Source organism: Stegostoma tigrinum, chromosome 14 (genome assembly GCF_030684315.1).
Source record: "Stegostoma tigrinum isolate sSteTig4 chromosome 14, sSteTig4.hap1, whole genome shotgun sequence".
NCBI classification, from domain to species: domain Eukaryota; kingdom Metazoa; phylum Chordata; class Chondrichthyes; order Orectolobiformes; family Stegostomatidae; genus Stegostoma; species Stegostoma tigrinum.
The window spans coordinates 74,501,822-74,525,477 of record NC_081367.1 but is presented as its reverse complement, the minus strand read 5'-3'; the positions used below and the strand labels follow the sequence as shown (position 1 = coordinate 74,525,477).

General features: G+C 48.2%; 1 protein-coding gene across 3 annotated transcripts in view; it reads left to right on the top strand.

The window, feature by feature from the left end:
- dner (delta/notch-like EGF repeat containing) overlaps window positions 1–23,656 on the top strand; it is a 282,574-nt gene that overhangs the window by 101,194 nt on the left and 157,724 nt on the right. The window lies entirely within an intron of this gene.

The following is a 23,656-nucleotide window of genomic DNA, read 5'->3' as shown; positions in this document are numbered from 1 at the left end:
GACTAGGAGGGACATGCACAGAGTAAAAAACATCTGTTCCCTTCAGTTAAAGCATCAATAACAATTTAAAATGAAGGGCAGGAAATTTACTGAAGACTTGAGGGAACGTTACTTTCATTCAGAGGGTGGTGAGGCTCTGGAATGGGAGGGTAGTTGAGGCAGCAAACCTCAAAAGCTTCAAAAAGTGCATAGAATAGAATAGAATATCCTTTATTGTCACATTTTCATTTTGACATTTTCACAATGGCTGCCCCTAAAGTCCCCATCTAAGGTACGAGTACCCAGGTCCAAAACTTGGATACAAAAGAGAAAGAAATGGAATTGCAGTAGCATTACTTACAGTGTCTAAAAATAAATAGAAGTAAGACAGGTAACAAAGTAAATGGACTGGGAAAGAATTTCCAATCAATATTGCATCACAGCAGTGAGCATGTCATCTGACCATTCATGCCAGCCCCCAATCCAACACCAGTCCCATGCCACTCCAAGCCTCCCGTCGCTCTGCCAGGCTCTCAGCTGCACCAAGGTAAGGGGCACTGCCCTGGGACTTGCTTTTATACTTTCAGATCTCCAGAATGTTCTTCCCCCTCGTGCTGCTCCAGGAGCCCTTCCCCTCGCACTGCACCGGGACTCACTTCCCCTCGCGCCGCACCGGGACTCACTTCCCCCTCACACTGCACCAGGACTCACTTCCCCTCGCACTGCACCGGGACTCACTTCCCCTCGCGCCGCACCGGGACTCACTTCCCCCTCACACTGCACCAGGACTCACTTCCCCTCACACTGCACCGGGACTCACTTCCCCTCACACTGCACCAGGACTCACTTCCCCTCGCGCCGCACCGGGACTCACTTCCCCTCGCGCCACACCGGGACTCACTTCCCTCTCGCACTGCACCAGGACACACTGCACCGGGACTCACTTCCCCTCACACTGCACCAGGACTCACTTCCCCTCGCGCCGCACCGGGACTCACTTCCCCCTCACGCTGCACCGGGACTCACTTCCCTCTCGCACTGCACCAGGACACACTGCACCGGGACTCACTTCCCCCTCACACTGCACCGGGACTCACTTCCCCTCGCGCCGCACCGGGACTCACTTCCCTCTCGCACTGCACCAGGACACACTGCACTGGGACTCACTTCCCCTCGCGCCGCACCGGGACTCACTTCCCTCTCGCACTGCACCAGGACGCACTGCTCCGGGACTCACTTCCCCTCACACTGCACCGGGACTCACTTCCCCTCGCGCCGCACCGGGACTCACTTCCCCCTCACGCCGCACCGGGACTCACTTCCCCTCACGCTGCTCCGGGACTCACTTCCCCTCACGCCGCACCGGGACTCACTTCCCCCTCACGCTGCTCCGGGACTCACTTCCCCTCGCGCCGCACCGGGACTCACTTCCCCCTCACGCTGCACCGGGACTCACTTCCCTCTCGCACTGCACCAGGACACACTGCACCGGGACTCACTTCCCCCTCACACTGCACCGGGACTCACTTCCCCTCGCGCCGCACCGGGACTCACTTCCCCCTCACGCTGCACCGGGACTCACTTCCCTCTCGCACTGCACCAGGACACACTGCACCGGGACTCACTTCCCCCTCACACTGCACCGGGACTCACTTCCCCTCGCGCCGCACCGGGACTCACTTCCCCCTCACGCTGCACCGGGACTCACTTCCCTCTCGCACTGCACCAGGACACACTGCACCGGGACTCACTTCCCCCTCACACTGCACCGGGACTCACTTCCCCTCGCCCCGCACCGGGACTCACTTCCCCCTCACACTGCACCGAGACTCACTTCCCCTCACGCTGCACCAGGACTCACTTCCCCTCGCGCCGCACCGGGACTCACTTCCCCCTCACGCTGCTCCGGGACTCACTTCTCCTCGCGCCGCACCGGGACTCACTTCCCCCTCACGCTGCTCCGGGACTCACTTCCCCTCGCGCCGCACCGGGACTCACTTCCCCCTCACACTGCACCGGGACTCACTTCCCCTCGCGCCGCACCGGGACTCACTTCCCCTCGCGCCGCACCGGGACTCACTTCCCCTCACGCTGCTCCGGGACTCACTTCCCCTCGCGCCGCACCGGGACTCACTTCCCCTCGCGCCGCACCGGGACTCACTTCCCCTCGCGCCGCACCGGGACTCACTTCCCCTCGCGCCGCACCGGGATTCACTTCCCCTCGCGCCGCACCGGGACTCACTTCCCCTCACGCCGCACCGGGACTCACTTCCCCTCACGCCGCACCGGGACTCACTTCCCCTCACGCCGCACCGGGACTCACTTCCCCTCGCGCCGCACCGGGACTCACTTCCCCTCACACTGCACCGGGACTCACTTCCCCTCACGCCGCACCGGGACTCACTTCCCCTCACACTGCACCGGGACTCACTTCCCCTCACGCCGCACCGGGACTCACTTCCCCTCACACTGCACCGGGACTCACTTCCCCTCGCGCCGCACCGGGACTCACTTCCCCCTCACGCTGCACCGGGACTCACTTCCCTCTCGCACTGCACCAGGACACACTGCACCGGGACTCACTTCCCCCTCACACTGCACCGGGACTCACTTCCCCTCGCGCCGCACCGGGACTCACTTCCCCCTCACACTGCACCAGGACTCACTTCCCCTCGCGCCGCACCGGGACTCACTTCCCCCTCACGCTGCTCCGGGACTCACTTCTCCTCGCGCCGCACCGGGACTCACTTCCCCCTCACGCTGCTCCGGGACTCACTTCCCCTCGCGCCGCACCGGGACTCACTTCCCCCTCACACCGCACCGGGACTCACTTCCCCTCGCGCCGCACCGGGACTCACTTCCCCTCGCGCCGCACCGGGACTCACTTCCCCTCACGCCGCTCCGGGACTCACTTCCCCTCGCGCCGCACCGGGACTCACTTCCCCTCGCGCCGCACCGGGACTCACTTCCCCTCGCGCCGCACCGGGACTCACTTCCCCTCGCGCCGCACCGGGACTCACTTCCCCTCGCGCCGCACCGGGACTCACTTCCCCTCACGCCGCACCGGGACTCACTTCCCCTCACGCCGCACCGGGACTCACTTCCCCTCGCGCCGCACCGGGACTCACTTCCCCTCACGCTGCACCGGGACTCACTTCCCCTCACGCCGCACTGGGACTCACTTCCCCTCGCGCTGCACCAGGACTCACTTCCCCCTCGCACTGCTCCGGGACTCACTTCCCCTCACGGCGCACCGGGACTCACTTCCCCTCGTGCCGCACCGGGACTCACCTCCCCTCACACTGCACCAGGACTCACTTCCCCCTCACACTGCACTGGGTCTCACTTCCCCTCGCACTGCACTGGGACTCCTTTCCCCTCGCGCTACACTGGGACACACTTACCCTCGTGCTACACCGGTACTCACTTCTCCTCGTGCTGGACTGGGACTCACTTTCCCTTGTGCTGCACTGGGGCTCAACTTCCCCCTCGCTGTGCACCGGGACTCACTTCCCCTTGCGCTGCACCAGGACTCACTTTCCCTCGTGCTGCACCGGGACTCCCTTCCCCTTGTGCTGCACCGGGACTCCCTTCCCCTCGCGCTGCACCGGGACTCCTTTCCCCACACTCTGCACCGGGACTCACTTCCCCTCGCTCTGCACCGGGACTCACTTCCCCTCGCGCTGCACCAGGGACTGACTTCCCCCTCGCACTGCACCGGGACGCACTGCGCCGGGACTCCTTTCCCCTCGCTCTGCACAGGGACTCACTTCCCCTCGCGCTGCACCAGGACTCCCTTCCCCTCATGCTGCACCAGGACTCACTTCCCCTTGCGCTGCACCGGGACTCCTTTCCCCTCGTGCTGCACTGGGACTCACTTCCCCTTGTGCTGCACCGGGACTCCCTTCCCCCTCACGCTGCACCGGGACTCCCTTCCCCTCACGCTGCACCAGGACTCCCTTCCCCCTCACGCTGCACTGGGGGTCCCTTCCCCTTGGATGTGTTTCTCATACTATCATTACACTCCAGGCTGTGTGCCTCGTGCAGGAACGTGGGGCTGGTGCAGGCCATGGTGTACCTTTTGCTAGTACAGAGTCAATGGGCCAAAAGACCTCCTCTGCACTGTATGGTTCCACACAACTGAAAAAGAAAATTTAAAAACAGAGTGAGGAATTTTAACCTTTCTCAAAAAAGTGTTTGCTTTTAAAAGTCAGCTGGGAGTATAAAAATCTTAAATTTTTATCCCTGAAAATGACCCAACCCTACCACTACCTGGAACAAAAACAAAAGTTACTAGAAAAGCTGAGCAGGTCTGGCAGCATCTGTGAAGGAAAAATAAAAGCGGAGTTCACGTTTTTGTTCTGGTGATCCTTCCTCAGATTCTCAGAACCCTGTTCTGAGGGTGGGTCACCAGACCCGAGACATTAATTCTGTTTTTTCCTTCACAGATGCTGCCAGACCTGCTGAGCCTTTCCAGCAACTTCTGTTTCTGTTCCTGATTTACAGCATCCGCAGTTATTACCTCCCACTTCCAGCCTTCACTGACATGGAGTGGGAGCGCTCCCATCGGCCCATGCTCTCTCATTTGAATGTTGTAATGAAAGTACTGGTCTCACATTATGTTGGCCTTCCAAGGCTACGTAAAGTCTTTTGGCTGTGCTGGGCCTTGGGAACTGCAGAAGGTGCACAAGGATTAGGAATGCTTTTGGGATATGTGCCAAGACAAAGTGGAACAGGAATGAGCAGCTTCCCGAACAAAGTCGAGTCCCTCTATGTGATAGAACAACCCCATTAGTTTTAACCCTCTTCCATCAGGAAAGAGTCAGGGTATATGAGTACTTTTCTGATTGGTGATCAGTGACTAGTGGTGAGCCTCAGGGATCAGTGTTGGGACTGTAATTGTTTATAATTTATGAAGATGGTTTGGAGTTGGGGACCACGTGCAGGTTGTCAAAGTTTGCGGATGACACTAAGATGAGTAGCAGAGCAAAGTGTGTAGGGGACTGTGAAAGTTTGCAGAGGGATATAGACAGTTTAAGTGAATGGACAAGGGTCTGGCAGATGGAGTACAATGTTGATAAATGTGAGGTCATCCATTTTGGTAGGAATAACAGCAAAATGGACTATTATGTGAACAGTAAGAAGTTGCAGCACGCTGCTGCGCAGAGGGACCTGGGTGTCCTTGTGCATTAATCGCAGGAGGTTGGTTTGCAGCTGCAGCAGGTAATTGAGAAGGTAAATGGAATTTTGCCCTTCAATTGCTCGAGGCATGGAGTTTATAAACAGGGAGGCTATGCTGCAGCTGTATCGGGTGCTGGTGAGGACACACCTGCAGTACTGTGTAAAGTTTTGGTCTCCTTACTTGAGAAAGGAAGCGCTGGCACCGGAGGGGGTGCAGAGGAGATTCACTTGATTGATTCCAGAGTTGGGAGTGTTGGCTTATGAGGATGGGCCGAGTAGACTGGGATTGTACTCATTGGAATTGAGAAGAATGAGGTGGGATCTTAAAGAAACATATAAGATTATGAAGGGAATAGATAACACAGAAGCAGGGAGGATGCTTCCACTGGCAGGTGAAATTAGAACAAGGGGGAGTAGACTCAAAATAAGGGGGAACAGATTTAGGGCTGGATTGAGGAGGAACGTCTTCACCCAAAGGGCTGTGAATCAGTGGAATTCCCTGCCCAGTGAAGTAGTTGAAGTCTTCATTGAATGTTTTTAAAGGTAAGCTATATAATTTTTTGAACGGTAACGGAATGAAAGGTTATGGTGAGTGAGCGGGTAAGTGGGGCTGAATTCACAAAAAGATCAGCCATGAGCTTATTGAATGGCAGAGCAGGCTCGAGGGGCTGGATGGCCAACTGCTGCTGCTGATTCTTACATCCTTAAGATCATTGATCCCCCAACTGGACCGACTCTCGCCCCTGAACTGTCTTCATCCCAAGCTGTCCAAGTCAAGCTGCACACACCTTCCCAACCCCACGCCTCTCTGTCAGGAGCAAACCTCCCACTTCTACAGCAGCACTTCTACAACAATGTTGTCAGATCGAAAAGAAGACAGCCATATCACCCGACTAGCTTTTGACCATTAGATCACACGGCCATTAGACCACACGACCATTAGACCTCACGACCATTAGACCCTACGACCATTAGACCACATGACCATTAGACCATATGACACAGGAACAAGACCAAGTCTGTTTGGCCCTTTGAGCCTGTTCTGCCACTGAGTAGGATCACAGTTGATTTGGGTGAGTATTCCATTAAAAGATCTTCAGGAGAGTCAGGGGACAGCAGGGAGTGTAGTGGCCATCACTCAGGAGAAGGTGCTAGGGAAGCTGAAAGATCTGAAGGTGGATAAACCCATCCAGCCGGTCCATGGCTATACCCCATAGTTCTGAAGGAGGTCGCTGAGGGGGTTTTGGAGGCTTTGGTAGGGATCTTTGACTGTAAAATGGCTAATGTAACAGCCCTGTTTAAGGAGGGAGAGAGGCAGAAGACAGGAAGCTATAGGCTGGTTAGCCTGACCTCAGTCATTGGTCAGATTTTAGCGTCTGTTATTAAAGATGGGTTTGCAGAGTACATTGAAGTGCCTGGTAAAACAGGGCTGGTTCAGCACAGCTTCATCAAGGGAAGGTAAATGCCTGACAAATCTGTTAGAATTCTTTGAGGAAGTAATGGGCACGCTGGATAAAGGAGAGCCAATGGATGTGATCTACTTGGATTTCCAGAAGGCCTTTGGCAAGGTGCCAGACAAAAGGCTGTTAAATAAGATAAGAGCCCTTGGTGTTAGGAGCAAGCTACTGGCATGAGGATAGAGGATTGGTTGACTGGCAGAAGGCAGGGAGTCGGGATAAAGGGGAATTTTTCACAATAGCAGCTGTTGGCTAATGGACTTCCACAGGGGTCAGTGACGGGACCATAACTATTCACATTATGCATGAATGGTCTGGATGAAGGAACTGAGGGTTTTGTTGCTAAGTTTGTAGATAACACAAGGATAGATGGAGGGCCGGGTAGAGTAGAGGGAGTAGGGAGGCTGCAGATGGACTTGGAAAGGCTAGGAGTAGGGGAGAAAAAATGGCAAATGGAATACAATGTGGCAAAGTGAGAGGTTATACACTTCGGTCGGAAGAATAAAGGCATAGACTATTTTCTAAATGGGGAAAGTCTTCAGAAATCTGAAGCAGAAAGGCATGTGGGAGTCCTAGTTCAGGATTCTCTTAAGTTTAACCTGTAGGTTCAGTTGGTAGTTAGAAAGGCACATGTACGTTTAGCGTTCATTTCATGGAAACTAGGATACAGGAGCAGGGATGTACTGCTGAGGATGTATAAGTCTCTGGTCACGTCACAGTTGGAATATTGTGGGCAGTTTGGACCCTGTATTGAGGGAAGGATATGCTGCTGTTGGAGGGGACCCAGAGGAGGATGAAGGGTTTGTAATATGAGGAGAGGTTAAGGACTCTGGGTCTATCCTGGATGGAGTTTAGAAGGATGCGGGGAATCTGATGGAAACTTACACAATACTGTTAGCCCTGGATAGAGTGGCCATGGGGAAGTTTCCACTTGTAGGAGAGACCACCTGAGGATACAGCCCTAGGGTGCAGGGAAAACCCTTTAGAACTGAGATGAGGAAGCTTCAGCCAGAAGTTGGTGACTCTGTGGAACTCATTGCTGCAAAAGGCTGTGAAGGCCAGGTCATTGAGTGTATTTAAGACAGAGATAGGTAGGTTCATGAGTAGTAAGTGGGTCAAAGATTCTGATGGCGAGAAGGCAAGAGAATGAGGTTGAGAAACCTATTGACAATGATCAAATGGCACAACAGACTTGATGGGCCTAAATCTGCTCCTATATCTTAATGTCTAAAACAATTCACAGTATTTTAGATGTAGTCTATATAGTGTCTTGTTCAGGTTTAGAAAGACCTCCTTATCTTTTATACTCCATTCCCTTTGAAATAAAGTCCAGCAATCCATTTGCTTCCCTATTCCCTACTGAACTTGGATACTAGCTTTGTGTGATTCATGGACAAGGATTCCCAAATCTGTCTGTTCAGTAGCCTTCTGCAGTCTTTCTCCATTTAGATAATATTCACCTCCTCTATTCTTCCATCCAAACTCTAGACCCTGACATTCCCCCACAATTTATTCCATCTGCCAAGTCTTTTCGTTCCCCACTTGCTTAACCTGTTGATATCACTCTGCAGACCCTTTGTACCATCCCCTCCACTTGCCTTCCCACCAGTTATTTTGCACTTTTTAATGTGCAGACAGCCACATTCTGTGGGTGATCAGGTGTCAATAATAAATAGTTAGGAGCAGGATCCGGTGCAGCCAGTTAATAGACTTGGAAAATATTGGCCCAATCTCAACTCACTCCAAATCCGTCCACTCACAGAGTTAAAACAGGCACTTTGTAAAAGATAGATTTTCCCAAGCTCCCTGCAGAGGCAGTGGAGGCTAGGAAAAGAGTGGAGGGTGCTACATTGAGATGGCTGCCTGACGCATTCCCATCGGCAAAGAGCTATACTCAGGGGATCCGGATCAACTGCCCATTCCACTGAAGTGTCAATTCAGGATGGGTTTGCACTGGTACCAGTACCACGCTGATATCATGGTGGCCCATCACTGAGCTGGGGGGCAGCACCTAAGATCGGGCAGATTGGGGGCTGGTGGGGGTGAAAGGGAGTGTTGGAGGGAGTGCCATGTTCCAATCAACCATGGGCACAGGCCATTAAAGGCTGAAACTACGGTCCAAAACCTTATTTCAGATGAGTTAAGAACATAACTAGGAGCAGGAGTCAGCCACCCAGCCCCTCGAGCCTGCCCTGCCATTTAATAAGATCATGGCTGATCTTTGTGAGACTCAGCTCCACTTACCCGCCCACTCACCATATCCCTTACTCCCTTTAGTGTTCAAAAATCAATCTTTGCTCTAAAAACAGTCCATGAGGAAGCTTCAACTGCTTCACTGGGCAGGGAATTCCACAGATCCACAATCCTTTGGGTGACGAAGTTCCTCCTCAACTCAGTCTTAAACCTATTTTGAGGCGATACCGTCTAGTTCTAGTTTCACCTGCCCAGTGGGAATTGCTTCTATCTACGTATTCTCTTCACAATTTTATATGTTTCTACAGGATCCCACCACCCCCATTCTTCTAAATTCCAACGAGTATAGCCCCAGTCTATTCAATCTCTCCTCATGAGCTGACCCTCTCAATTCCCCACCAATGTCGTGAACCTCCTCTGCACCCCCTCCAGTGCCAGTCTATCCTTTCTCTGGTAAGGAGGCCAATACTGTACTCAGTACTCCAGGTGTGGCCTCACCAGCTCCCTACACAGCTGCAACATAACCTCCCTGTTTTTAGCTTTTATTAATAGAGGGATCGAGTTCCGGAACCAAGAGGTTATGGTGAAGCTGCACAAAACTCTGGTGCGGCCGCACTTGGAGTATTGTGTACAGTTCTGGTCACCGCATTATAAGAAGGATGTGGAAGCTTTGGAAAGGGTGCAGAGGAGATTTACTAGGATTTTGCCTGGTATGGAGGGAAGGTCTTACGAGGAAAGGCTGAGGGACTTGAGGCTGTTTTCATTAGAGAGAAGAAGGTTGAGAGGTGACTTAATTGAAACATATAAAATAATCAGAGGGTTAGATAGGGTGGATAGGGAGAGCCTTTTTCCTAGGATGGTGACGGCGAGCACGAGGGGGCATAGCTTTAAATTGAGGGGTGAAAGATATAGGACAGATGTCAGAGGTAGTTTCTTTACTCAGAGAATAGTAAGGGAATAGAACGCTTTGCCTGCAATGGTAGTAGATTCGCCAACTTTAGGTACATTTAAGTTGTCATTGGACAAGCATATGGACGTACATGGAATAGTGTAGGTTAGATGGGCTTGAGATCGGAATGACGGGTCGGCACAACATCGAGGGCCGAAGGGCCTGTACTGTGCTGTAATGTCCTATGTTCTACGTTTTTAAACTCAGTCCGTCTAGCAATATTCCATGTGCAGGGGTTACCCTTTCACAGGCAGAGACAACCTGACCTTGGCCCTGAGCGTGGTTTGCATTCCAGTAACACTTCAGAAGACACCAGGCTCTTACGTTGGCTTCACAATCACCAGGTCCACTTCGTGCTGGTGTAGAAGCTGATAGGCCCTGCAGCATCAAGAGACCTCTTCCCCCTCCCACAGAGGACAAGCAGATTGGAAATGGCCAGCAATAGCACCTCATGTGGGCAGGTTTGTTACTACAGCGTGTGGGCTTCGGCCTTTCACTTGGCCCTCATGTCATGTCCCAGAACTCAATATGTTTGCTACAAGTCAGAACAATCTAACATCTTCAGAAAACAATGACGCACTCCTACTGCACAAAAGAAAACTGTTCCAAGGTTGTATATTCAGAGAGTTTTTCAAACATAAGCATAAACCATATTCTAGTTGGGGATAGTGAATAGATTTATCAATGTAAAAGGGAGCAAAATAATATTTAAGGGTTAGAAAAAGATTCTGCAATGTGGCATCAAGTGTGACTCAGATTTTCTCACAGATTAAAGTGCAGAACTTGTTTTAAAAAACACTCATTCATGGGATATAGGCATCACTGGCCAGGCCAGCATTTATTGCCCATCCCTAATTGCCCAGAGGGCAGTGAAGTGTCAACCACATTCAGTGGGTCTGGAATCACATGTATCAGGTAAGGATGGCAGTTTCCTTCCCTAAAGGCCATTAGTGAACCAGGTGGGTTTTCCCCGACTGTGGATTCACGGTCATCATAAGACTCTTAATTCCAGATATTTTATTGAATTCAAATTTCACCATCTGCCATGGTGGGATTCAAACCCAGGTCCCCAGAACAAGATCTGGGTCTCTATAATTAATAGCCTAGCGATAATACCACTGGTTCTCACCTAGCCCAGTGTGGTAATGACAATGAAGCGATCTGTGCTTTCACTATACAGCAGTATCCTGAATGGAAAAGAGACGAACCCGCATGCCAAATCTGATTGGCTTGGAGAGCCCGTGTCAGTTCTCAAAATGCCTGTAGCTGTGCATCTACAAACCTTAAATCATTCCAGTTACTGCATGTTACTCTGACCTGTCAGAATTGCAAACAAAGTTATAGTAAGTGGCTGCATGATTGTGTGAAACCACACTAGGAATTCAGAATACATTTATAAAAAGGTGATGGGAGAATGAGAATTGTATACCAAAATACTCAGAAACAGTCATGATTAAAATCTGCAGTTTGGGAGAAAAGTTAGGGAATAAAATAGGAATGTCGGAACAGTATTAGGTCGTTTGAGTCCCTCAGGTTTGTTGTGACATTCAAAAGATCATAACTGATCTCATCCCAATTTCACCTTTGCCCCGTCTCCGTTAAATCATTCAACTATTGGAAACTTACAATTAATAATTGATATAGCATCAATTGCTGTTTGTTGAAGAGTGTTACAAACTTCGAACACCCTTTAAATGTCAAAATGTCAAGCCTGGAAATGATCAGCCACTATCTTTGAGACTGTGTTTCCCTGGCCTAAACACACACATCTGTAGAAGTAGTTTTTCTCCATCTACCCGAGCTGTTCCTTTCAGTTTCAAGAAAACTGTGATCAAACACTTTTCAAACATTTACATTCCAAAGAACGTAGCTGTACTTTATGTAAACCCTCCTTGTAGTTTAACCTTGTGAGCCAAGGTATCGTTCTGATGGGCATATGCTATAGATCTATTGAGATTAGCACTTCCTTTTTAATGTACTGAGTGCAGAACTGCATTTCCATCTTAATACACACCAGGACCCCATTAGCCTTATTAGGCTGTCTTTGTATCTCTTTATTGATATTAATATGGCCTCACAGCTCCAGGGACCCGGATTCAATTCCACCCTCGGGTGTCTGTGTGGAGTTTGCATGTTCTCCCTGTGTCCACATGGGTTTCCTCAGGGTGCTCTGGTTTCCTCCCACAGTCCAAAGATGAGCAGGTTAGGGTGGATTGGCCATATTAAGTTGTCCATAGAGTTCAGGAATGTGCAGTTGGTTAGCCGTGGGAAATGCAGGGTAACAGGGATACGATGCTCTTCAGAGGGTTGGTGCAGACTCGAAGGGCTAAAAGGCCTCTTTCTGCACTGTAGCGAGCCTGCTTCACCAGAGAGAGCCAACAGGGGAGCTGCTGTGTGAAGATATGTGCACTGCGTTGCCTGTCAAAATAGCTCAGTCCTGCTCCTCTAACCATCTTCTATCATCGCCTCCTTGACTGTCTGTGTATTTCAGAACCCCCTTCCCCTCCCCCATTTCTGAAGAAGGCTCTAGACCCAAAACGTCAGCCTTTCTGCTCCTCTGATGCTGCATGGCCTGCTGTGTCCCTACACCTTGTTATCTCCGGTTTCATACAGATCTGACGCCTCTGGCTACTTTCGAACAGCCATAGGGCATCAGTGCAGTTACACCTAGTGCCCCACATCAGTGGGGATTGACCTGGTAACTGACACAGTCTGTAGGTGAGGGAGCAAAGTGTGATGTTGCTAGCAGCTTTGTCGTGCAGTGAGTGAATAGGAAGTAAAGATGCGAAGCAGCACCTTGCAGTGCCCAAGGGTTTGGTTGCCAGGACCCGCATGGTGGGCAATGTGATCGATTCCTGATGGGTTGTGGAAAGGTCTCCTTCCTCAGCTGCTGGTTATTGTATTTGCAGTGATCCTGGTGCATATTTATGGTGAAATCCGCACACACCTGCAGAAGAACCTTCACCAAGACAGCAGCAAGCTCAGAGCGAGTGAGATATGACACTTGGCATGTTAAACACTTGGTCTGTTTTTCATCCGTGAAGTAGATGAGGGTCCAGTACATTTGTAAATGTTTATATAAGCAGCCTCAACACTAAATGCTGAGATAAAAGTTGGGATACAAACCTTGGCACTGGACTTGACAAGAATTGGTGACATATAGCTTCCAAAGGAATGGAAGTTGGTACGTCAAGTCCATAATTCTGCTCTGGCACCACAGAGATTAGGGGGCTTAAAGATGGTGCATTTTTGTGTGATGTAGCACCAGGATTTCCACTTTGTATCCTTCTGCACGTGGGGCTTCAGGAGGCAAACCAGGCTCCAACCACCACCATTTTGCAGCAGCGTGCTGAGCTGTGTCCCAGTTGAGCGAGGGTAGTGTAGATGGGTCCAGCCTCAGCGGTGGTAATGGCCTTGAGGTGTTATAGCTGGACTGTTTAATGCAGAGACCCAGGTAATGTTCTGGGGACCTGCGTTCAAATTCTGTCACAGCAGATGGTGGAATTTGAATCCAATAAATATCTGGAATTAAGAGTCTAATGAGGACCACAAAGCCATTGCTGATTGTCAGAAAAATCCCATCTGGTTCACTAATGCCCTTTAGGGAAGGAAACTGCCATCCTTACCTGGTCTGGCCTACATGTGACTCCAAACCCACAGCAATGCAGTTGACTCTTAACTGCCCTCTGGGTAATTAGGGATGGGCAATAAATGTTGCCCTCATCCCGCGAATGAATAAAGAAAAAAAACTTCAGTTATACATGGCGTTGTTGAAACCAGATCTGGAGAACTGTGTTCAGTACAGGCCTCTGTAACTATTAATGCATTGGAAGCAGTTCAGTGAAATTTTCCCAGACTAATACCTGGAATGAGCAGATTGCCTTATGGGGAAAGGCTGAACAGGCTGGAGTTTAGAAAAGTCAGAGATGACTTAATTGAAACATATGAGATACTAAGGGGAGACATAGTAGGAGCTGCAGATGCTGGAGAATCTGAGGTAACAAGGTGTGGAGCTGGATGAATACAGCAGGCCCTCCTCCGCCTCCTGCTCCTCTGATGCCGCTTGGCCTGCTGTGTTCATCCAGCTCCACACCTTGTTATCTCAGATACTAAGGGGACTTGACTGTATGGATGTTGAAGGGATGTTTCCTCTTATGGGAGAATCTAGAACTAGGGGTCAGAGTTTAAAAATAAGGAGGTACATGTTTAAGACAGAGAAAAGGAACATTTTGTCCCTCAGATGGTCGAGGGCTTTTGGAATTTCCCTCCTTAAAAGACAGTGGGTGCAGAATCTTTAGAAGGCAGGGATAGATAGATCCTTGAGGACCAAGGGGATGAAAGATTATCGGTGTAGTGCTGAGGTTAAAATCAGATTTGCCCCAATTTTATTGAGAATGGTGGAGCAGGCCTGAAGGCCAGAGTAGCTTAGCCTTGTTCCTTGATCATATGTAAGTTAAAGCTTGCATTAAAACCTTGTTTAGATGACACCATCAGAACAATGCATGGTTTTTAACCTCTTCACTATTAACAGGGTACAAAATACCGCAAATGTTTATAAATTGATACCAGAACTGAAAAGATAAAACTATCCAGAAAATCTAAAATGATCAAGAGGTGACCGAATTGAAGTTTGATTAAAAAGGCTGAAAATAAGTATTTTTAATCCTAACATCAGTTTACTGCCTTAGCTTAACCTGATTTTAAATTAATAAACAGAACTTTTCTAGAGAAGTTCAGCAGGTCTTGCAACATCTGTGAAGAGAAATCAGAGTTAATGTTTACAGTCCAATGACCCTTTCTCAGAACTGAAAAAACTACAGATGCTGGAAATCAGAAATAAAGTGAGAAATTCTGAGGAAGGATCACCGGACCCGAAACGTTAACTCGGATTTTTTTTCTCACAGATGCTGCCAGACGCTGCTGAGCTTTTCTATTTTTGTTTCTGATTTCCAGCATCTGCAGTTCTTTCAGTTTTTTGAATGCAGTTCACTATCTAAGAAATATTGAACTATTTTTTAATTTTCTTGGGATATGTTAATCAGTTTCTTAGTAAATTGAAACAAAAATAGCAAAACTGTAAAACATTTTAAAACAGATCTTTTATCCTTGCACTTCAAAGAACCAGTTGATTTTTTAAAGCTTCTTTAAAGGCCTGCAAACAAGCCAATTAGCAGAGACTCACAATTAATTTCAGTGGGAGCACAATCAATTTTCATGTAATTTCATTGATTTACATGAAATCCCAACACAGCTGCATAATATCACCAGCCCAGTATTTCAGGTCTGTATAGTGACCTGTGTTTTCTAAAGTGCAAATGAAAATTTGCAGGCTTATACATCCTGTTTAATCTAATTTCTTTTGAATACATGTTCGTCATTAACACATTTTCAGAGTGATAACGGAAATCCATCTGTGGGAGCGGACTCTGGTGGGAGTTCTTCCCATGTCATGGACTTGAGCAGAAACCTTAGGGGAGGGAACAGCGGAGGAGCCGAAGAGTAAAGGGAAATGGAATAAATATGTAAGGCCTAATTATGGAACTGACTGTAAAAAAAACTGAGTATCTTCATAAATGGTATATTAGGAATAAATTGTTAATATTTAGTCATTTATCGTGAAACTGCTGTGCTGGTTAATACGGCTTGTAAAATCACAAGTCTACCAATGTTGTATCAGAGATAGTAGGAACTGCAGATGCTGGAGAACCTGAGATAACAAGGTGTAGAGCTGGATGAACACAGCAGGCCGAGCATCAGAGGAGCAGGAAAGTTGACGTTTCAGGCCTAGACCTTTCATCCCCCGAAACATAAGCTTTTCTGTTCGTAAGATGCTGCTTGGCCTGCAGTGTTCATCCAGCTCCACACTTTGTTATAGTCTACCAATGTTGTTTGTCTCTGTTTTGCTTCTGTCTCCTGTGTCTTGTCAGCTGTTCTTGTTCATGCTCACAACTGCAGAATGAAAGGCACTTTTGTCCCCAGACGCCTTTGGTTTCATATCTTGAGTCAGCACAAGCATACAGTCCGGTGATGACATTAGGGCTATATTAATTCATTTTATTAGGCAGGCCGTGTTACCTCATCGCGCCTGTTTTTGGAGGTTACACACCGCCTGCTTTGCTCGTGCATAATAAGAATGCAGTTCTTTTCCATTTCTCCCAGAAACAGCGACAAATGAACACAACACAGCTCTGTCAAAGAGCCACATCAGATTCAAAACTGTCCTTTTGGCTGGGAGGTCATTTAGGAGGTAGAGAGCATTAGTTGAATTAGTTTCATCCATGACCCCTTGTGCGAAGTATCCTTAAATAATATCTCTTATCCTCAGCTCCCTTGGGAAGTTAACATTTAAAGGACTATTTGGAAGATCAGCGAAGTGAATTTGATTGGATGGACCTTCCAAAGAGACACAAGGGGCCAAAGGGATCTTTGTGTGCTATACCGGCTTATCGTTTGCTCTGTCAGTGGCACGGTGGCTCAGTGGTTAGCCCCGCTGCCTCACAGCGCCAGGGACCCGGGTTCAATTCCACCCTTGGGTGACTGCGTGTGTAGAGTCTGTACACTCTCCCCGTGTCTCCTTGGGCTTTGTCCCATAGTGCAGGTTAGATGGATTGGCCGTGGGAAATGCAGGGTTACAGAGATTGTGTGGGATGGTCATTGGAGAGTTGGTGTGGACTTGTAGGGACGAATGGCCAGTTTCCATGCTGTAAGAATTCTGTTCGACCTTACACTGCATGACTTGGATGTGTAACGTAGTTTCTACTTCTATTGAATGCTTATATCCAGGAGAAAGAATTGATTGTCCTGCTTGTCAAAGTCAAAACTACGTTTATAATGATTTACCCTGCTCAGATGATTTTTAAAAAATTATTGATGGGGCATGGGCAGCAATGGCTGGGCCCAGCATTTCTTGCCCATCCCTCGTGGCCCTCGAGAAGGTGGGGGTGAGCTGCCCTCTTGAACTGCTGCAGTCCATGTGCCGTGGATAGATGCACAATGCCCTTAGGGAGGAAATTCCAGAATTTTGATCCAGTGACACCAAAGAAGCAGCAATATATTTCCAAGTGAGGATGATGAGTGACTTGGAGGGGAATTTGCAGGGATGGTGTTCCCATGTATCTGCTGCCCTTGTCTGTCGAGATGGAATTGGTTGTAGGTTTGAAAGGTGCTGTCTAAGGATCTTTGGTGAATCTCTGCAGTGCACCTTCCAGCTAGTAGTGTAGCACACACTGCTGTAACTGAGCATTGGTTGTGGAGAGAGTGGATACTTGTTGACGTGGTATGAAACAGGCTGGTTGCTTTGTCCTGGATGGTGTGAAGCTTCTCCTGACTTGGACCTTGTAAATGGTGGACAGACTTAGGGAAGTCAAATGGTCTGTTACTTTCTGCAATATTCCTAGCCTTTGATCTCCTTGTATGTACATGGTAAGCCAAAGGGCTTGTTCCTGCGCAGTGCTGTTCTCTGTACATGTACAGAAGAATTTCTGGTCAATGATAATTCTGGAATTTTAATAGTTGGGCTTCAGTGATGGTAATGCCATTGAATGTCAAGGGCAATGGTTAAATTCTTTCTTGTTAGAGATGCACATTGCCTGGCATTTGTGTGATGAAAATTTTGCTCCCGACTTGTCATCCCAAACCTGGAAACTGTCCAGGTGTTAGTGATAATGGGAACTACAGATGCTGGAGAATCCGAGATAACAAAGTGTGGAGCTGGATGAACACAGCAGGCCAAGCAGCATCTCAGGAGCACAAAAGCTTCCTTTTTTGTGCTCCTGTGATGCTGTTTGGCCTGCTGTGTTCATCCAGCTTCACACTTTGTTGTAACTGTCTAGGTGTTGCTCTGTTTGGACATGGTCTGCTTCAGTATATTTGCAAAAGATAAATGTGGAAATCTACAGTTTATCTTAAGAGGTTGACAACAGTCATTGGAGCTGCCTGTCTCACAACCTGCCTGCATCTGTTGCAATTTGAGCCAATGGGAAGTTATTCATTGCCAACATCGATCAAAACTGCTGCCATTGGACAAATGTTTCAAGATACATTGTTGTTTCCAAGGTCACGTTCAACTTCTCAACACCTGAAGATTGCCCTTGGGCTTTGCTGTTGCATCTTCTGTACCTGCTTTAGAATCCAGCCCCAGCTAATGTGCCAAGAAATCTCCCCTTCAGCTGCTTGTTAGATGCTCTGTCTCTCTTGATCAAACAAACCATGATTGGTGTCACCGAACACAAAGTGAACTATTGTTCCTTCCTGTCATTCAACCCCCGCTAACTTTTAAAATAGAAATAGTTACAGGTAAATGTGAGTCCAGCAGGATTTGAATAAGTAAATACCAAAAATAAAGTACTGTACCTTTGACAGGTCTAGGTCAGGAGCACCCTAACTGCACACATTTCAGTTTACATTCAACATGTCACTTGTCCCTGAATGAGCATCATTACAAGTTGCAGTAATAAAACTGAAGCATGTCCTTCGTGTACAAATCACAATCCCCAAAGTTTATTTCAGTACTCAATTTAACCTATTTATCATCTAATGACTGCATATGGCTTGCTTTCCATCATCGGGCGGGGTATTGAGTACAAGATTTGGCAGGTCATGTTACAGTTGGATAGGACTTTGGTTCAGCCACATTTGGAGTACTGTGTATAGTTCTGGTCGCCACATTACCAAAAGGATGTGGACACTTTGGAGAGGGTGCAGAGGAGGTTCACCAGGATGTTGCCTGGTATGAAGGCTGCTAGCTATGAAGAGAGGTTGAGTAGATTAGGATTATTTTCATTAGAAAGACGGAGATTGAGGGGGGACCTGATTGAGGTCTACAAAATCATGAGGGGTATAGACAGGGTGGATAGCAAGAAGCTTTTTCCCAGAGTGGGGGACTCAATTACTAGGGGTCATGAGTTCAAAGTGAGAGGAGGAAAGTTTAAGGGAGATATGCGTGGAAAGTTCTTTACACAGAGGGTGGTGGGCGCCTGGAACAAGTTGCCAGTGGAGGTGGTAGACGCAGACACGTTACTGTCTTTTAAGATGTATTTGGACAGGTACATGGATGGGCAGGGAGCAAATGGACACAGACCGTTAGAAAATAGATGATAGGTTAGACAGAGGATCTTGATCGGCACAGGCTTGGAGGGCCAAAGGGCCTGATCCTGTGCTGTAGGTTTCTTTGTTTCTTTGTTTCTTTCTTTGAACCAGCACCAAGGTCTGCATGCTTTGAGAAATTGTGAAATGCAGGTGCTGTAAATGATAAGTGTGGACCTCACTTTCAGATCTCAAAGTCAATGGCAAAATCAGCTGTCCCTGAACGGGTTTAAATTTCAGATCTTCCCCAGTTCAATCTGCTGGTGTCACAGCTAGTCACTGGTACGTTCATGTTAGATTCACTGTCTCCAACAGTATGACGTAAATACTCATAATAAACCATGACCTGTCACTGATGCATAACTCGTTGACTAATCCTTAAAGAATCATGTATCATTCATGATCCATATCCTGGAGATTGCTTTTAGTCAGAAACTGAGCTGGATTGCTCATTGAAGTACAGTGGCTACAGGAGCAGGCCAGGAGTTGGGAACACTGCAGCGAGTAACTCACCTCCTGACTCTCTAAAGCCTGTCCACCATCTACAGGGCACAAAGTCAGGAGTGTGATGGAACACTCCCCACTTGCCTGGATGGGTGTAGCCCCAACAACACTCAAGAAACTTGACACCATCCAGGACAAAGCAGCCGCTTGATTGGCACCACATCCACAAACATCCCACTCCCTTTGCCACCGACACTAAGTAACAGCAGTACTATCAACGGGATGGCACTGCAGACATTCAGGGGCAGGGCTCCTTAGACCATATTTTACAAACCCACAATCATATCAGTATAAGGACAAGGGCAGCAGATACACAGGAACACCACCATCTGGCAAATTCTCCTCCCCGGCCATTTGCTACCCTGACTTGGAAAGATATTGCCATTCCTTTGTCACTGGGTCAAAATGCTGGAATCCCCAAGCAACATCACATCCCTCCCCAATGAGCTCAGTGCATTTGAACAGAAGATCAGTGAAATGATATCATCTGTACACACAGTCACAGCAGCAGATGTCAGATTGGCCTTCCTGAGAGTGCACCCTCAGAAAGTGACTGGCCCGGATGTAATCCCCAGCCATGCACTCAGATCCTGTGCTAGCTAGTGGGAGGACTTCCTGACATCTTTAACTTCTCCTTGCTACAATCTGAAGTCCCCACCTGCTTCAAGACAGCCACCATCATCCCGGTGCCAAAGAAAACACATGCAGCCTGCCCCAGTGGCTTACCGCTCTGTGGCACTGACCTCCATAATGGTGAAGTGCTTCAAGAGGTTGGTCATGCCTCACGTCAGCTCCAGCCTACCAGCCTTCCTTGATCCTTTGCAATTTGCCACCCACTGCAGCAGGCCCACAGCAGATACCATCACCCTGACCCTACTCATTCCTGAAACATCAGGATAACAATGATACCTACATCAGGATCCGACTTATTGACCACAGTTCCACCTTCAACACCATAATTCCAAGCAAACTCATCTCTAAACTCTGAGACCGAGGTCTCAGTTCTCCCCTCTGTGACTGGATCCTTGACATCCTGACCCACAGACCGCAGTGAGAATAAGGAACAATACCCACTCCACCATAATCCTGAACACCAATGTCCTGCAAGGCTGCATACTTACTCCCCCAGTACAGTCCTTATACACTCATGGCCGTGTGGCCAAATTCTGTCCCAACTCCATTTCTAAGTTGCCAAGACACCACCATTTTGCAGGTTGGATCTCAAACAGCGATGAGGCAGAGTACAAGAAAGAGAATGAGAGTTTAGCCGTATGGTATAAAGACAACGATCTCCCATCAACATCAGCAAAATGCAGGAGCTGGTCTTTGACAGCAGGGAACAGATTGGAGGGCACGCCCCGGTCTGTATCACTGGTGCTGAGGTCAAGAGCATCAACTTCCTGGGAGTGATGATCTCCAATCTGTCCTGGTCCACCCCATGTCTACATGACATTCAAGAAAGCATGACAATATCTCTACTTCCTCAGCAGGCTAAGGAAATTCAACATGTCCACAACGACTCTTACCAATTTTTACAGAAATTTTTCTGTGGGGACTGCTTTGCAGAACACCTCTGCTTGGTTTGCAACAAACAACTCCCCCTCCCATTCCTCAGATGACATGTCCATCATGGGCCTCCTGCAGTGCCACAATGATGCCACCCGAAAACATCCTATCTGGATGCATCAGAACATGGTATGGAAACTGTCATCCCGAAGACTGCGAGAAACTACAGACAGAGTGGTGGACATAGCCCAGTCCATCACACAAATCAGCCCAGTCCATCACACAAATCAGCCCAGTCCATCACACAAATCAGCCTCCCATCCACTGACTCCATCCATACTCCCCAATGCCTCAGGAAAGCGACCAACATAATCAAAGACCCCTCCTACCGCAATTATACTCTCCTCCACCTTCTTCTGATGAGGTGAAGGTGTAAAAGTTTGTATACTCATCCAAACAGACTCAAGAACAGCTCTGTTATCAGACTTTTGAACAGACCTCTCAAATGTTAATTTTATTCTCTCTCTGTCTCTCTCTCTCTCTCTGCACCTTCTCTGCAACTGTAACACTGGATTCTGCACTCTGTTCTGCTACCCTGATGCACTTTGTATGGTACAATCTGCCTGCGTGCCATGTAAAACAACACTTTCCACTGTATTTCGGTGCATGTGACAATAAATCAAACTCCAATTAAATGGTTGCAGTGGTTCAAGGAGGCAGCTCCCCACCGTGTTTGAGGTCAGATAAGGATGGATAATACACACAGGCCCAGCCAGAGATATCCATGTCCAGCAAGTAAATATGAAAGAAAGGGGGTTGGTTAGCTCAGTTGGCTGGACAGCTGGTTTATGAAACAGAGTGACACTGATAGTGTGGATTCAGTTCCTGCACCAGACTGTGGTTACTGTGAAGGACCCTTTTCCTCAACCTCTCCCCTTGGCCTGAGTCGTGGTGACGCTCAGGTTAATACCACCGGCAGTTATCTCTCTGTAATGAGAGAGCAGCCCTCTGGTCTGTTAGGACTATGGTAACTTGATCGTTACTGCGGAAAGGAGAATTTTGCTTGGCCGTTTAACAGATGCATTTAGGAAGATTTCTTCCAGTCAGGCATTTTCTTTTAGCAGAATGTAAATATAAAAATCTACCAGACAATCTTCGGAGAAGCAGAAATGGAGTTTTATAATACAGGTGAACAACGTAGAATGTAATTATAAACAGAAAATGCTAGGAATATTCAGCAGATCAGTCTGCAGCCTGACACCAAACCTCTGGTAATTCACTCTCCCATTTCATTGTATCCTCTATGTCCCCGGCCTCTGACACTATCCCAATGAAGGCACAATGTAAATATGAGCATTCGATCAGGGAACAAGGTAGACCACCTGGCTCTTTGAGGATGCTCCACCATCAATAACATCGCAACTGATCTGATTTTAACCTCAGTCTATATTCCTGCATATCTCCATTAATTTTCCATGCCCTTGGTCATCAAGAATCTATCCACCTCTGCCAATTAACAATTCCGTATCCGTTGCTTTTTGCAGAAGGGAATTCCAATGACTCCACACCCACATGGAGAATTCTTTATCCCTCTCTATGTCTTAAATGGGCAATGCTTTGTGTTTTTTTTAAACAATGTCAATTTAAAGACGAGCAACTCAGCTCTGGATCAGTCACTAGACAGCCTTCGGCAATTTCAGATCATTGCCACTGCCACCAGTTACTTGGACAACAAAGTTCAAATGAAGCTGTTCATGCACATAACCCCGCCAAAGCCTGGCCTGTCACTGAACAGGCCTTGTTCCATATTAGACATGACCTGGGAGCAGTCCCACAAGTTTGAGAGTACTGTGGATATTGGAAGATTGCCTGTCGCAGGAGTCTGTCTGTGTGGAGTTTGCACATTCTCCCCATGTCTGCGTGAGTTTCCTCCGGGTGCTCCGGTTTCCTCCCTCAGTCCAAATATGTGCAGGTTAGGGTGGTTTGGCTTTGGGAAATTGCTCTGTAGTGCCCAGAGTTGTACAGGCTGGGTGGGTTAGCCGTGGGAAATGCAGGGTTACAGGGATAGGGGAGAAGGTGAGTCTGGACGGCTGCTGTTTGGAGGGTCAGTGTGGATACCTATACAAAGGATATTGTGAAACGAGAAAGGATTCAGAAAAGATTCATGAGGATGTTGCCAAATTGAAGAGTTTGAGCAATAGGAAGAGACCAGGGTTATTTTCCTTGGAGAGTCAGAGGCTGTTGGGTGACCTTATAGAGGTTTATAAAATCACGAGGGACATGGATAGGGTGAATAGACAAGGTCCTTTCCCCAGGCTGGTGGTGTCCAAAACTAGAGAGCATATGTTTAAAGTGAGAAAGAAAAGCTATAAAAGAGATCTAAGGGGCAATTTTTTCATGCAGAGGGTGTTATGTGTATGGAATGAGATCCCAGAGGAAGTGGTGGGGGCTGGTACAATTACAGCATTTAAAAGGGAGCTGGATTGGTAATGAGTAGGACGGGTTTAGAGGGATATGGCCAAATGCTGGCAAATGGGGCTAGGCTTATATAGGATATTTGGTCAGCATGGGCGAGTTGGAATGAAGGCTCTGTTTCTGTGCTGTATATCTCTATGACTTGATGGGTCGGTTGGTCTGCTTCCACACTGTAGAGATTCTATGATTCTAAGGGAAATTGGCAAGCAGACGCTGGTAATGATCTGCAGTTGTCTCTTATGGTTCTCCCCAATCCATCTGTTCATGTCTCAGATAATGCCGCCAAGCACAGCACAGGCTGCAAGGCATTCTCCCCCAGTCTGTTCAA